This window comes from Ptychodera flava, chromosome 3, assembly GCF_041260155.1.
Source record: "Ptychodera flava strain L36383 chromosome 3, AS_Pfla_20210202, whole genome shotgun sequence".
NCBI lineage: Eukaryota > Metazoa > Hemichordata > Enteropneusta > Ptychoderidae > Ptychodera > Ptychodera flava.
This window is the reverse complement of record NC_091930.1, coordinates 26,816,578-26,833,008: the sequence shown is the minus strand read 5'-3', so window position 1 is coordinate 26,833,008 and position 16,431 is coordinate 26,816,578.

The window sequence follows — 16,431 nt, the reverse complement described above, 5'->3', positions numbered from 1 at the left end:
ATTTTACACTGACTTGGGGAGTGCCAAGTTTTTTTCGAAAGAATAAAAAAGATTTCCAACTTTTGTAATGCACGAAGTGATTAACAAGAGTACTATCCAGAGGATTTGTAAAATTAACACGGTCGTTTAAAAAGGGCTTCATGGAAAATATCTTTAATAGAAAATGGTGCACCTTTCCTCAAGAAAATACATGACTTCCAGACTCTCAAAAGCTCAAGCTTAAATGTAGGCAGAAATTCTGGAACAAACTGAAAATTCACTGTAAACAGTTGAGAGGTGTAATTGAGATGAGCAACACTTGGAAAATAAAAATCAGCAAACAAAAATGAAGGATGATATAGACCCGAATACTGATATCTTTAAAGATAATTTAACCTGAAAGCTTCCAAACTTGAAGAGAGATCGATAAGATTTTCCCCTCCTAACTTCAATAGAGCAAAAAACTGTTCGACTTGGCAACAAATGTTTCCTTGCCTGAAGTAATCAAGAAATTTGTGCTGAATTTTATCAATGATACTATGACATAAACTGGTCCAATAATCATTTTCATTCAAGGTAATACATTACCAGGTCCATGGGATATTTGAGATTTACAAATTTAAATACGACCATCCTGAACCACTGATAGTTAGTGGTGGTACCAGGTGTCCGGAATGGATAAGCGTACCCTGCTAGCATGCTACACCCGTCTGAATTGGTCCCAAAATTGTATAATATTGTATGAAGTGATACAGTATATGAATCACTGTTATAAGTCAAAGCCTGGAATGCTGTCGTAATCATTTGAGTGACCGAGGTGTCATATTTGGCCACAACGTCATTATATCGATCGTGGAGCTTTTTGAAAGTCCTCACGAGTCTTTTGGATGTATATCCGTGTCTCACTAGTTTGGATACTAATAAGCTGTGTCTCAGTTGAAAATCCGCGTAGGAATCACAAGCCCTACAATATCTGAGAAGTTTAGACACATACACACCATAAGCAGGTGCAGATGGTATATTACTTGATAAGTGGGGATAATTTATGATTTCAAAATCAAAATCATCCCTTTTGTCATACAGCTTGGTGTGTAGCCCATTAGTACCCACTTGTAGGAACAGATCAAGGTATGAAGCTGAGTTCCTACTCTCAGTTGTTTCTTTGATTTCCAATTCATCAGGGTAAATATGATGTAAGTAATTTGATATGTCTGGATTGTTTAGACTAATCAGATCATCAATATATCTGTGCGTGTTGTTAAAACGCCTTGCAAGTTTTTTAGACCCTGCTTTGTAGAGAGATTGTAGGAACTCTGCTTCATATGAATAGAGAAATAAGTCAGCAAGAAGTGGTGCACAATTTGTACCCATTGGTATGCCGATAGATTGTTGAAAGGTCATACCACCAAACTTAACAAATATGTTGTCGATTAAGAAATTTAGCATGTTAATAATTTCTTCATCTGTGTATTTGTGCTGGGCATCCATGTTGTTACTAAAATAACCTGACCCATGTTTGATGATAATGTATTGGTACCTTCTACTGCCATTTTTATGTGGGGAAAAGCAGGAGGACAGAGGCAAATTACGATGAAAGAGTTTGGTTGCAGCAAGTTGATTAATAACGATAACACAGCCTTGGAATGACATAGCAGCAGCATATCTATTCCACCGAGATAACTTATTGTCAATCTTGGTAACACACTCATTCCAGTTTTTTTGAAAATACTCGTTACTGTTGCAAAAATAAGTACCAAGGACTTTAAGACCAATACTATTCCAAAGAATTCCAAGCGGATGATCAGCACGCCCTCGCCATGAGCCGACCAAAAAGACCTTGGGACTTACAATTGTTAATTTTGCATTACTGGCATGCTCATAGACAGAAAACCAATATTTAAACCGCAGAAAAAACAGTATCACAAGTAACAAGAGTATTGACGTCATCAGCATAAGCTGAAAGTTTACATTTATGATCACGTGAATTTGGAATCATAACACCTTGAATACTGTCGTCTTGTCTTTTTCTGTGTAAAAGAGGTTCAATAACAATTGCATACAGCTGCCCTGATAATGAGCAACCTTGCCCCGTGCTTCAGGCGAAGCGATAAAGCTTTTGCGAAAATTTTATAATCAGAGCAAAGCAAACTGATAGGTCTCCAGTTCTTAAGAAGGGAGTTATCACCTTGTTCGGAAGTAGTGTGATAACAGGTCTACGACAGGACGTTGAAAGATGGCCATCGGAATTGGCTTTTGAAAAACCTGGTGAAAATATTTCCCCAGAACAGACCAGCAGTTTTTATAACATTCACAAGGTATGCAATAAACACCGGGTGTTTCACCATTTAAATGTTCTTGAGTGCAAAGGTGTACTCATCAAGGCTAATGGAATCATGCAGTGGAGTAACTTTGTCAGCAGGCAATTGAGGAAGATCATGAAGCAAGGTATTTTGTGCATTATGTGAAACGGGCTCAGCAATTAACAGTTTTTTGATAAAACTGGCGAGTAAGTTGTCGAACTTCTCACTGATTTTCTTTAATTGTATGATCTTCACGTTGGAGATGAGTAATGGATTTACAACATCCTTTGTATTTTTTAAGAGAAAGAAAAATGTGAACGAGTATCATCAGAATCATTGAGGTGTTGAAAACGAGAACGAATAACTGCACCTCTGGTATCAGGTTTCTGAAAACTGTCTAACAGTCTTTTTGCTGATGATATCTTGTTTCTAGAGAAGGCTGAGTATGAATCTATGTTTCTAAAGTACGAATTTCCACAATAAGATTTTGTTTTGAAAGTTTAAAGCGATGAACTCGTTCAACGCTGTACTGCTGAGTTAATTATTTAATCTTTTCTTTCCAATATCCCACTACGGCTGAAGGAAAGAAAACCTATCCTTCTCCTCATTACGCCAACTTTTCCAGAATTCCTAATTAAAGTACAGTAATTTTCGTCATTAAGAAGACTAGTATTAAGACACAACACTGGATGTTTGTTGACATTCAAATTCAAAGTTAAAACAAGAGAAACAAGAGATTGATCAAGATAAATCAGTAGGAGAGTCAATAGACTCAGATTGAATTTTTGGAGTCGACCTCTTGTTAATGAAGAAAGTATCAATGCGACTTTTTTCCTCTCTTCTCTGCCAGGTAAAATTTTGAGCCTGCTTATGCAAATATCGCCAGGCATCAGATAGCTTACAACGATGAACAAGCGGAGAAAAACTTGCGAAGACTTTAAATGTGGTTCAATATGAGACAACCTGTTTAAATTAGAAACAAGTGTACAATTGAAGTCTCCCCTATGACAATATTTTCATTGTCAATAATGAAAATACAACGGCCATCTCCATTTGAAGGAGCATAAATATTAAGCAAATTAAAGGAAGTGTCATCCATCTTAATATGCAAATGAAGTAGATTACCCTGGACGACATTTTTTACGGAAACAACATCAACATTTTGTTTCGCGGAAACAGCAGTGCAACCCCAGCAGTATTACTGGTACATGCGAGAAGTAAATAGCCGCACGCAAAACGATTTGCCACTGTGCCTGATTAGCCATTGCAGAATGAGTTTCTTTTAGAAAAAAAAAATCAGCGTGACGAGTGGACTTCAATGAAGACAAAATGTTGTACCTTTTTAAGAATAATGACACCCATTTACGTTTCAAGAAGTGACTGAAATACTTGCCATCACTGGACAAGAAAAAACAAGAACAACTTTACTTCCAATGTTTAGTAATAGCCAAGCTTTTACATTGTCTAACATATGTTGTTGTGACTTTGCCTCAAGTTATGAATACGAACTCTTTGTTGACTAGTGACAAGATCTGACCTGCGTAAGTTAACAAATGACTTCATGATTACTTTGAAATCTGAGCAGTAATCCTTACAATTTTCTATTACATTTTAAAGCTTTCAATATCATCTAAAAACTCAAGCAAATTAGACAGCTTGATTTGCAGCTTTTCCTGAAATTCTGATAAGTCAGAAATTTCAGACGAAACAGACTCATTGTCATGATCAGAAATTTCGCTGACAACATCAAACGAGTTTGATGTTTTAACTTCTGACCAAATAAACTGACTTTAAGAAACCTTTTGTGGAGACTGATACTGAAAAGTAAACACATCCTGAGACTCATTCATACTGAAATCTTAAAAAGGAGTCTCAGGAAACCCAATGGAATGCGGCTGAACGAGTTAAGATGATGACGATGAAGGGGTCAAATGAAAAAAAAAAAAAAAACGGCAGTTGAGGGGAGCGGAGAGAACGAAGGCGAAGCTGGGGTTCGTACCCTATCTTCATCGGCATGTACGTTTGCAGCAGGGTTAACACCCTTTTCTTTATCTTGAACGTCGGTGGGTTGACTGGTGAGAGGTCTTTGATCTACCGAGTTTTCATAAACCGATGTGACTTTGTGAGTGGCCTCTGATTGTTCCACATTGTTTTCAACAAAGCGAGTTGACGTTGAGGCGTTACTCGAAATTGAGGTGTTAATTTCTAGAGCCTTCATATGCTGATCAACACCTTCATTTGCACTTTCTTGAATTTCGACAATATCCATTAAATCTGCGTTTTCATTCACACAAGTATTGTCTTTCTGAACATTTTCATTGTCATTATCGTTGTTTTCTGATGATCTATAGTTCGGACAACGTTTACGGATATGACCTTTCAGTCTATAATGAACACAACGCATTTTCTCTACAGATACTTAAACGGAATAAAAACGATCATCATATATGATCTGCATTACAACACTGATGTTTCTTTGCGTAGCAAAACATGAACTTGCCGTCTAAACGACTTTACATGTTTCAGCGAAGCGTTTTTAAAACCAAGAAGAATTGCTTTTATATGTCCAACAACTCTACCAAGTTTCCATAATATTTCTTCACAACTTCATCAGGAATGAAAGGGAACATTTGACATATTTAATTTTGAAGCCGCTTTTTACCATGTGTTCCTCATCGTCTAATTCATCAAATAAAGCAAACTTCGATTCAACAATGCTTTCAACATTACCAACATAATCGACAACATATTTGTTAAGTTGGCGGTATGACATTTCAACAATCTATCGGCATACCAATGGGTACAAATTGTGCACCCCTTCTTGCAGACTTATTTCTGTATTCATATGAAGCAGAGTTCCTTCAGTCTCTCTACAAAGCAGGGTCTAAAAAACTTGCAAGGCGTTTTAACAACACGCACAGATATATCGATGATCTGATTAGTCTAGACAATCCAGACATATCAAATTACTTACATCATATTTACCCTGATGAGTTGGATATCAAGGAAACAACAGAGGGTAGGAACTCTGCTTCATATCTTGATCTGTTCCTACAAGTGGGTACTAATGGGCTACACACTAAGCTGTATGACAAAAGGGATTATTTCGATTTTGAAATCATAAATTATCCCCACTTGTCAAGTAATATTCCATCTGCACCTGCTTATGGTGTGTACGTGTCTCAACTTCTCAGGTATTGTAGAGCTTGTGATTCCTACACTGATTTTCAACTGAGACACAGCTCATTGGCATCAAAATTACTGAGACAAGGATACACAACAAAAAGACTCGTTAGGACTTTCAAAAAGTTCTACGGTCGATATGACGACATTGTGGCCAAATATGATCCATCGGTCACACAAATTATTAACGACAGCATTCCCAGCTTTGACTTATTACAGTGATTCATATCCTGTATCTTTTCATACAATATTTAGACAATTTTGGGACCAATCCTGACGGGTGTAGCATGCTAGCAGGGTACGCTTACCCATTCCGGACACCTGGTACCACCACTAATTATCAGTGGTTCAGGATGGTCCTACTTAAATTTGTAAATAACAATTGTCCCATGGACCTGGTAATATATTACCTTGAATGGAAATGATTATTGGACCAGTTTAATGTCATATTGCTAAGAACACAACAACGGACTTATTTATTCTAGATGCAGCAATAACATTTTCACTTCCGACTTTCTTTGCAATCTCTTCAACATAGCTTTCAACAGGAACACCTTCAATATTAGTACACCTGACAGCTTGCTTGCGTGTCAGATTCCGAAATGGCTTGTCCTCCCGGCGGCCATATTGCCGACCACGGGTTATCGAATGACAAAAATAAAATCGAAGGAAATCCACCTAGTCGAAGATGAAACCGGACCAGAAACAAGACCAAAAAAGCCCTAAACACTACTCACAACGCAAACTGCTGACAATTGACGAAGGCTGGCACTTCACACTGGTAGAAAAAACAAAACAAGTAGGAGCCCTTCTTCTAACAGAACGAAAAAGAGTTCCCACTTTACGAAAACGTCAGGTTTTTCTCAATTTTCATGTGAAAAATGGAAAAGTAGCGGCATCTGATTGCTTGTTTTGGATAATTTATCTCAAAAATTGCGAATTCTAAAACTTGTGTTAAATAACTTTAATTTTTCTTTGCATTTGACAAGATTGCCATATTTTGACACAAAGATACAATTCCATTTTCACAGAGAAAAAAATAATTTTGGTGATGTACATAAATTTACCTCTTGTGAATGGCATGAAAATGAAGGAAAAAACTGACCAATGAATTTGCACATTTTAGATACCAACACACCTCATTAATTTTCTCTGAAATATTTTTTTTTTAATAATGAAACCCACTGTACTTACATTTTTGCACAGAAAACTTGCATGCATCAAATTGCTCAAGGTAGTTTGCAGATTTTTAAAGAAAAATCCTCTTATACAATTGACTACAATTATTTCTCTCATTTTTCATTATAATTTGCTAAAACTGGATGTTAAATTAAGCAACTCCTCTATTTTGTGCATTTTTTACAAAACTTCTGTCCAATAAGCTTGTCAGCTGACAAAAGTGTACATTTAGAAAGCCCATGGTACAATTACCTTCGCCATCTCAACTTTTGTTCACTTTGAAGTTCAAGTTCAACTTTTGTTGATATTTGGAATCCAACAGCGCCTAAGGTAACTCAACTTTTGTTCACTTTGAAGTTCAAGTTCAACTTTTGTTGACATTTGGAATCCAACCGTGCCTACGGTAACTCAACTTTTGTTCACTTTGAAGTTCAAGTTGAACTTTTGTTGACATTTGGAATCCAACCATGCCTATGCTATTGTTTGCTCTGAGTTGAACGACGCCACCCTGGAAGATATCCCAGAATTCACCACTTCATCTTCCCTTCACAAATGACGGCCATCTAGCGATATAGCGGTAAATACGCTAAATTTTCAAACTAATTTTCAGAGCCACTATGTATTTTCTAGTAAACTCATTTTCACACCAACGATGTTTTATTGCCTGATGCACAAGGTAGTGGTATTTTTTACGAATTTTCATTAGTTCTACGCATGAATTTTTGATCGAAAAATTGATGCTTTGTAACGTTTGGGCAAACATCCCACACATTCACTTTTCCAAGGACGTGTTTTTGATAAAATTTGTATGGTCAACCCAATGTAGTATCATTCGACTCTTAATGGTACGAAATGTGTCAAACTGTCAGCCGACCCCTATCGACCCCTAGCATTTTGACGTAAGGGGGCTTTATTTCTGCCTACTTTTAGTGATTTTCTAAAATGTGGACACCTTATGTAAACATAGCCAGGCTGCAGCTCGGGGCCGGGGCAGCAGGTAACCTCGACCCCTGTGCGTTTCGACCCAAGTATTCACACCCTCTTGTCGTTGTTTGTGGTCAGATCAATCCCGGTCCCTTATTCACTTCGACCTCAGTCACTTTTCATGTTACATGTACCTGACAACGTTTTACTGAGTACATTATTAAACTTGTTTCTGTGAGAAAAGCTGCTTGCTTCGAATTCCCTACAACAACCTGATACTTGTGTACGCCGCGTGATACTTGTGGGAGGCCTGGTGTACCCCAAGCTGCCCCATTGTCATTTACTGACTAGGGAATGTGTGTCACTGAAGTGGGGATGGATTACAGTATGTCATTTACTGATTTTCGGAATAAGGCATCCGTCATTATCGCAATTGCTTGTCATATGCGGCAAGACTGGATGAGAGAAGCCGATCCGCTCGTCTTGGTGTCTTGACGCCAAATGAGCCGATTTCCGGTTTAAGCGTTGGACTTACAGCAATGCATTATGGGATATCTTCCAGGGCGGCGTGGAGTTGAACTTAAGCTAATGTCATCTGTTCACTTTCAAGTGACACAAAATTTACTGGTGAGTGTTGTGGTTTTACCATGTGTAGCAGTGCATAAATAACTTTAAAATAAAAATAGTGCTTACACTATTGAATACATATAACAGGAGAGATAATGCATTTCTAGTTAAAATAAATGTATTTTTTAATTAAAATTGACAGAAATAAGATCATACAAACTACAAACACATAGGACCATTAAGATTTATGCAAATTTACAGGGCTGCATACATTTATAGAAAATCATTGGAAATACATAGAAAATATTAACAATATACATTTGTATCTTTGTAAAGACTGGACTGAAATTACTATGGATGGCAAATTTTCAAAGTGATGCTACACAAAGGCGTGACCCTTCAAGTGTTTTTGCATGACAAAGTTCCACCCTCCCAATTATCATGTGCTAAAGCAGTAATCTATCCTCTGTGTGTCAAAGTCTAATAATAATAATGTCTGATTTGACACAGACTTTCTCATTTGACCTTTAACACTTATATATTTGTCTACACCTGAATGGAAAGTGATATCAAAGAATATAAAGGAAAAAGTTTGAAAAACTGTCACAAAAGTGGTTTCAAAGAATGTTACAAAATATGTAATTACATTCTCTTAAATTCTTTACAAACATGGATAAATCTACACATATACAGCGCCATCCAATAATAGATCAGTATTTGAAATTTCTATCTTTTGATCACCAGGTGTTTTCATATTCAATCAGAAGATAAATTTCAAGTACAGAAACTGTAAATTGTGATGTTTTTTTACTATTCTTCTTTTTTATTGCAATGTTCTATTCCTAAGGTATTAAAGATACACAGTATCAGCTTGTCATTTCAGCCTGAACACGCATGTTTAACTGAAAATGTACATGTGAAAAGTGTATTATTGAAGAGTGAATTCTGGTGCAGACTAGAATTAAATGTAAACATTAAAGGCCCAGAAATGCTAAATGTTGATGACTTTTACCAAATTTCAGCCAGATTGTCTTGTCTTACTCCCATAAGTACGTTTGCGTGCAGGGTTTTAAGCCTGTCAATTCAGCTTGTACATGTGTAAACTGCATTGCCATTGTTGACAAATGAATTCTGGTCCGGACTAGAATTCAAGTTAAACAGTTTCCCCAGTTTTGGTAATGTACAGTCTATATGCATGTGTTTGTATATCAGCTTGTGTGTCCTCTGTTAATTACACAGAAAATCTGCAAGATTTCTTAGAGCTACTTGTAAATGTATGCCTGTACAAACTCCCTCCCATCATTGTCATCAGTTTGTCTTTCTGTACTGCATGAAAGTGAAGTGTGTTTTGTAATATGGCAGTTTCCCAGTGTTGTGTAGTGAGGAAATTTCATGTAGAAATTAATGACAAAAGTCACACAACTACATCTGAGTGTCTCTACACTGTAAATTGGGGGGGGGGGCTTGAAAAAATTACCCATGTAGGACTTGAACCCACATTCCCCAAATTCGGTTAAGTTGGTTTGACATGTGCTGTCCTGTTTGCCTTGTTTCTTCCGAGAAAAAGACCTCACATATTACACTGGCTATCATCCTAAAGGAGATGTTTTAAGGAATCACACACCTACACACACACACACATATACACACACACATATATATATATATATATATATATATATATATATATATATATATATATATATATATATATATATATATATATATATATATATATATATATATATATATATATATATCTATACTTTGTGTGTATGTGTGTAGGTGCGCGTATATAGTATGTCTATGTATGCAAGTGTGCTGCACAGAAAAACTTGCACAATTTTTCAGAGCTACACTGTACATGTATGCCTGTACACAGTCACTCTATCATTGTCTTCTCATTGTCTGTCTGTACTACATGTCTATTAACACATTTGCATGGTATATATATGTGAATATACATATATGTACATATGTACATACAGGGACTATGATGTGCATATGTTTGCACGTTCATGCCTGTTGCAATGTAAAGACATAAATATGCGCGTCCATCTCAACCATGTTGTTTCCCTGTTTCCCTGTACACCTGTAAAAACGTTTTCCAGTGTGTTAACTTATTATTTTTCATTTGAGGCCTCGTGTTTCAATTAACACCAATGCAGTTACAAATATTTTAGTATGCTTGCTATGACAATGGGTCAGAATTTCCACTAAATTCATGACAAGCATTGTAACATATCAATTGTAATGACAACCATGTGACCATTGTTCATATCACTGGAGTAAAATTACCAAGCTGTTGTTAGTTTGAAATAGAATAAATTATATGCAGCACATAAACATACATTGGCCTGACAAACTATCAAAGTGTTCATCTGAATTTGTTCAAAGCCTTGACAAGGAGTAAATTATTTTACCTACAATTTTATGGCATTAGAATATTCATGCAACAGTGTCCCTTAATGTTTTTGGATGTCACTGACACTTGGTTCATAAAAGTAAAATGCAAAATTGCTAAAGTGAGCATACGTTGCTTATAATATTATTAGTGAAGTATCTTAAAGGTACCCCCCCCTTTTTACTCAACATTGTGGAAACTTCAAGCTCAACTTAGATGGGTACACCTCAAACCGCACCTCCCCCCCCCGTGTAAATGATGAGTTTCTCCTTGCACCATAGGTGTGCATGTTTAAATGTTTGACCCTTGTTAACTTCAAAATAGATGACCTAGGCCTATACCTTCAACTTTTCATCCGATGTTTTCTTTACAGCTTGTCGGGTATTCCTTCTCGTCTCAATTGCTGATTGTTGCATTGCATTCCTTTGTAAAGCTGCTGCTGTTATCAGCCGCGAGAAGTACAACGTTCATAATGATTTGCAGATCGTCCAACGCGCTGGGATTACCTCCGGGATTACCTCCACTGAAGGGAAAAAGTACCTGCCGTGTGCCGGTGCAGTAACGATCGGTGACCCGAGTCAAACGATGGAGGTAGCAAACTATAAGTCAAACATCGCATTTCGGCATGGTTGAGACATCTCGCTTCTACTCTCACGGTCAAAATAATCTTCGCAGCCGCTTTTCCTTTGTCCTTGAGTGCAGCTGTGCATATGCTTTGGTATGTAAGCGGGGGGGTGTGTTGTGACGTAACTGTATATACTATTAAAATAGGTAGGGGTCAGTTCCTTGTGCCATGCCGCCAGAAAAAATATTGCAATCTTAAAGCTGAAACTATATCACAGGACAAAACACAGTAGTGATTGTAAGTGATATACAATAGAATTATACTCAAGAGAGAAAAGCACACCTAACGCTTAACAGGCAGTACAAGATCTGTTTCCTACTGCCCTTCCCTTTTTACAATGGACTACCCGACCCTTGACCTTCACTAAGGTAAAAGGTAAATATGAACCGCATCTCGACACACAGACAGAAACCGGCGGAACGCATAAGTCATGTCACGGTTTTTGTGGAGGGACCGTGGTCATGTACAGTGGCTGCGTGCACGATTTTGTGGAGGGACCATGCTGCGTATCATACCATCGTCAAAGATTCGCACAATTCAACATTTATTCGACCAGTCTTCAAGGCGACAGCTTATGCAGTGAACTGTGCGTGATGTAACAATGCAATGCAGTGGATCGTCGCTCAGACCTGCTTATCCAGGTCATGGATAATGGCGTGCAGTTGCAGAAAAAACAGCCGGCTTTAGACTCAAGCACCTTACACAACATGTATTTTTGACCACAGTGGAATCGTGACTTTAAACAGCGTGTATGTATAACCGACATACTTGTTCATCTCAGGAATTTGACCACTTCGGTTCACTGTTGCGGCCGGCCAGGAATGTAGTGTAGTGGAGGTATCTCATTCACACACTCTTCCATGCCTATATAAAGGTATGTCAAGTTTGTAATCTTTATCCAAACACCCTTTTTATAGTTCCGTGGTTCAAACAAACATTGACCAGTAAAGCTCAATCTTCAAATAGCAAGGGAGGAGTCCTTGGGCGAGGGGGGGGAGGGGGTTGTTACTTTGAAATGTATTATGCCAAGGGACACTTTGTAAATTTTAGGCATGTCCATTTGATCAACAGACATTCAACTGTAAACATTTCCATTTCCATTACATTCAGCATCGCCCTTCAGGTCTTTTTATACTCCATTGTGTAATTATACAGACATACATGGTATAATATTGCAAATTACCAAGGTACATTTTCTTTTAACATTGCACCTCTGCTTCTACAGTACATGCATGTGCGTTTCTCAGGCCCACTTCTCCCATTGCCAATATCTTGTATAGAAATATATTAGGATTTCACTGAAATTTTCCAGCTCACAGAGTCAGAGTCATTCATATGGCACCAGAATTTTGCCAGCACTGAAGGTCGTCTAGCCTTGTGTTAAGAAAACCTTTAAGTACATTTTTACAGTGGTTTTTCAGAGACATGCACAAAAATTTGTATCTTTTAAACCTCAAATTTAATTAGGCCATGTTGATGCAAACTGTCAATGTAAAAGTAGTGTACAGTTTGCAATTTCCTGAGAAAACTGACAAGAACTTTGCCATTTAAACAAATCCAATCATGGTGCAATGAAGCATTTGATAACTAACACTACTCTTACATGTTCCCTACCACAAGTTTGTTGAACTGATTGCACTCTGAATAATTGCCTATATTTTCACCAAAAGTACCACGTTATCTTTCACAATATACAAATTTTATGTTTTGTAAATTCATTTAACACTAACAAAAGAGCTCTCCATTAATTATATTCAAATGATTAGAGAGAAATGAATTAAATGTGAACTGACAAATATAAATAGACTTAAATAGTACATGTACAGTTGTGTACTAGTCAAACATACATTTGATGCTGAACACTTGCAATAAGTAGGTCTTTCATACTCTGGTATTTTAATTGCAAAGGTAATTCTGGAGTTTTAAATGAAAGAGTAAGTGAAAACTACACTGTACAGGTACATGTGACAGCCAGCTATAATACTGTACTGAAATGCCAGTGTCAGTTGCTTTGAGACAAACAACTTATTACACCTTCACTAAACTGCTGGATCTACTTTCCCTTGGACCCCTCACCAAAAACAAAAAAATAGAAGCATAGTCACATAGGGGTCATGATATAAATCTATGAAATGGTCATAAATGTGAAGACAGCCAGAATTGAGCTGACGATGTTCTGGTGTACAGTACTGAAAATGAGAGTAATTATTCACATGGTACATAGTGAATTTAAATATTTTTGTTTTTTCTTTCAATTACATGTCAATACATATTTTGTATGCTGTTTGGTTTGTATGGCTCAACTAATATGTGTGTTTTATTATCTTTGATTGTAGATCATTGCCATGAGAAGGACACCAACAACACAATAGAGGCTAAAGAATTACATCGGCACATGAACAGTACTTCATATGTGTGTAGAGTTGATAGAGGAGATTGATGACGGAAACAAAACGATGGGACCCAGAATACTTGCCAAGACTTCAAGACCATATTGAGGAGTAAGTAGTCAAACCCTTGATGGAAAAGCTACATCATATGTCAAAGAAAATCAAGGGACTATAGTTTAGGTAGATTCTACAAATACTCAAAAATGTTTGAAGCTTTCAACTTCATTGATTTAAGAACATTGTCACAGAGTTTTTTCTCCAATTTGGTTTTAGAATGGATACATGTAGCGAACAAATTCAAATTGACATCTTTTGATACATGTACAGTAAGATTGAAGTCATGGTCAAAGATACGAGAAATTCCCCTGACAAAATACTAGTTCAGTTGCTTTGAATATTGAAACAAGGACCCTAAGGGGTGTCTTTAACTCATACTTGTATACATGTAGTTAAATACATGTAGCTTTTTTATATGTAGCAGTTATACAGGAATTTGTTTGGCAATACTAATTACGTACAGTTTCAGACTTTCATTCGTACAGTTTCAGACTTTCAATTCAGTCTAGTTTTTGTGGGTTTTTAGCTTGTCAAGATCTGTTGTTACACATTTAGAAATGATTTCATTCAATTCTATACACTGTTCTATGGCAGAGTACTAATGTGCAATATTTTTTTCACAATCTGATTAATTGCTGGTGGCTGAGATAGGACCCATACATGTACATGTATATCTACATGTACAACTCACATATGATTGAATTATTTTTGTTTTCAACTCTGTAAACCAAAACAAAAGATGAAATCATGTTTACTTTGATACATGTATGCTTACTGTCAAAAGATAGCATTGATATACTTTTATAAAAAAAATAAAATTTAAATAGAAAAGGCCATTTCGTTGAATCTTCAACATTTTGCAAATGTGCCATGATAAACATGCAGAAATTATTCAATTCTGAAAATGATAATATTACATTAACCCTTTTCCTGCCAAGTCAATATTTCACCACCAGGTCAAGATGGTTAAAATAATGAAACACAACATATTCCATATGGTGTATTTTAACATAATACTGTACATTTGAAGGCTGTTGAAAACATAAATTCTATAAACTTGATTTTTTTTTACCAAAGATGCTTTAACATACCAAGCCAAGTGGGTGAAAATACGTCATGTTTTGGCTCAATACCGCTTTTTACTGACTTGGCTGATGGGGAAGTGATACTGTCTGGCAGGAAAAGGGTTAACATAACACTTTTTTACATCAATTCTTAAGCAGTCACAATATTTCAACTGATCATTTGCAGTATTTGCTTTGTTAGATGGCTATTGTTTTTCTCAGGCTAGAACTGAAGGAGCCAAGTGTAGTTGGATGTTTTTAATTGTTGTAAAATGGCAAGGATATTGTGACAGTAGATTGGAGACAATGTGTTCTCTCTTGTAGACAATGTGTTCTTTCTTGTAGACTGCAATATACATGTAAGTATTAAATGCTTGAAGAATAATTTAATCTAACACTTTCTCAATACAGTTAGGGGTCAAAAATAGCTATCTGTGCTGACCTTAATTCAACATTAGTAGTACTGAAGCAACAATTTGGACAACAATGAAACTCTAACAATCACATTCTTTTTCACCTCAGTGACTTCATAGGTTTCTGTGGCAGCTACAAAGTCACATACAATTTTTTAGCACACAACATGTATTTCCATACATGTAGGGACTAATAAACAGAATTGAAAATTTAATTGTTTATGGAAACTCCACACAGGGCACTCTGCAGTCCATTTTGTTGTCATTCACAACTGTTCATTTTCCTCATCTTCTAAAACCCTTTGAAGTGTATATCAGTTTAACAAGAGGGGTATGTGTTCAAAGACTTGTTCATCAAAGTTCCTTCCAAAATTATTATAACTTTTTACAATCCACATTCATAAGTTACCGTAGTATTTTTTATTAAGTGTGATGCTATATATACATGTATCTGTATGTAATGATTAAGCCCCTTCATATCAATCAACATGATTACATTTTATTCTGTATCAGATGTGTTCTTACATGATTAGGTTTTCATTTTTCTCTGACACTTCTGTGTAGGGCTATATACGCTGTACGCTGGCTGCAAGGTCACTTGTAGTATGATGTAAAACTCTGTCTTTCAATTTGAAAATAGTATAGTAGGTCTCCAGTGCTACACTTAACTTTGTGGCCACCCAGTGTATGGTTCATCATTATGTATCAGGACCATCAACTTACAATGATAATTCAAAGACACTAAAAATTTGCATTCATTTGCTAAGAACTATGTATATGGTATATCAATTGCTTTGTACCAGTCAATTACATTGCAGTAGCATGTATATACAATCTGTTGAAAATTTGTTGAGCATTACTACTAGATATTGCTAAATGTTGTAATGTTGCAAAATAATGATTTGTTAATTGTAAGGTGGAAGGGTTGAAATTTAAACTTAAGGCTGCATTCACAAACACCTCTGGAGGGGAAGGGCAGGAGATTTCAGGGGAGACTTGAAAAAATTTAAAACATGCCCGGGGCATCATAAAAAATTGACATTGCAAAGGATGGGAGACTTGAAAATTTATTGAATATCAAATTCCTTTCAAAATACCTTCTGGCACTTTCATTTCCAGCCATTTCCATTTGCGGCGTGACATAGTTATATGTGCTTATGAGTACATGAAATTTCATGTACTCATAAGCACATATACATTGTAACTACCATCTTCTAATAATTATGTCAATTATTCAGGTCCATAAATGCACCAATATTGCAGTTTTAAATTAGGAAAAAATTATTCACAGTTTTGCCATAGACTCCGATGTATAGGGATCAACATTTCTTAATTTAAAATTTGTT